This window comes from Quercus lobata, chromosome 2 (assembly GCF_001633185.2).
Source record: "Quercus lobata isolate SW786 chromosome 2, ValleyOak3.0 Primary Assembly, whole genome shotgun sequence".
Lineage (NCBI taxonomy): Eukaryota > Viridiplantae > Streptophyta > Magnoliopsida > Fagales > Fagaceae > Quercus > Quercus lobata.
In genome coordinates, this window is record NC_044905.1 from 50,566,666 (window position 1) to 50,568,253 (window position 1,588).

Sequence of the window (1,588 nt, forward strand, 5' to 3'; positions counted from 1 at the left end):
GACCCAACCCGTCACCACCAAATCTGACTGCTCCAGCAGTTGACTGTGAGTCCCAACCTTCAAAAACCAAACAGCGGCGGATCTCCTCCTCCAAAACCCAAGCAACCTTACCCAACTGTAAATACATCAAATTTGGCAATTTTAAACCATTTCAATGACCTTTCGGACTAGATGCAACGGAGTTCGACTACCAACATAGCTAGATCCAGTGGAGATCCGTTAGATTTAGTAGGAATTCACTACGAGTTCTTTGCCAAATTTGGTGGAAATCTCTCTAGATTCAACAAGATCTCCACCAGATCCAGCGAGATCTCACAAGATCTTAGACGAGTCTCGCCAGATCTTATGAGATCTCTCCACTCCTCCTACTTTTTTAACGATTTTTGGCTTCACCTAAAGCTGACCACCATCCAAGGATTACCCAATCCATTCGACCCAATACCCTACAGATCAACTACAGGTCTGGAAGTTCTCCACCAGATCTAATTGGGTTAGTTTTGGGTTAGGCACAAACCCAACCCGAACCAACCTGTGGACAACCCTACCTACTACAATCTGAACTCCGCTGATATTACCTTTATCCAATTCTCTATTAATAAGCCTACAAAGAATTTCATGGCATAAGATGAACAAAGAAAGGGAGATGGGGTCTCCCTATCTGATGCCCCTTGATGAAGTAATAACAAGCCCTTTACTTCCATTAAGCAGAAGGATGAATCTAATCATTGCTACACAATTTTGAATTGAGGAAATTAACTTCTGACTGAAACCTAGTTGTGGGGGACAACCTAGATGAATTCTCATTCCAATTTGTCATAAGCTTTATGGAAATCCAATTTAAACCCCATATAAATTGAAACTGTGAACCACTTTTTGAGCTAAGACCACATTCTCTGATATCCACTTGTCAGGCACAAAAACAACTTGGCTAGGATCTATAATCCTAGGTAACAAAGGTCTCAACCTCTTCACTATAATTTTAAAAATTATTTTGTAATGAAAATTACATAAAATAATTGGCCTAAACTAATTGAAATTGCATGCACCTTAGGTCATGGGGATTAAATTAAGGAAGATATGATTTGATTTCCTTAATATCTAGCCATCCCATTCGCTTAGGTCATGGCGGAATGTTAGTTGTTCATAGTGATGGACGGGTGGATGGGGTTTTGGTAGGTTGGGGTTGCTAAAGTATAGAGAGGTTCTTTGGTAAGGACAAAGTCAAGATTTCTATTTGAGGGGTCAAATTAAGAACTATATTATTATTTTTTTATGATGATCCAAATTAGCACCCATTTATTAACAAAATATCAACAAATTAATAAAAAACACAAAATAACTATTTCTTAAAAAATTGCAATGTAATTATCTATCAAAATAAATTTTGATGTTCTTTTAATTTTTGAAAATCGTAAATGATTAATTCCGTAATAGATGTTGCAAAAATTTATATTTCAATGTATAAAATCAAAGAGTGTTTTGATAATATTCATGGTTTGCAAATACGCATTCAATAGTTGTAGTGGAAATTGGAAGATTAAGTATAAGCTCAAATGTATAACCACTCTATAAAAAAATTTGTAGGCTA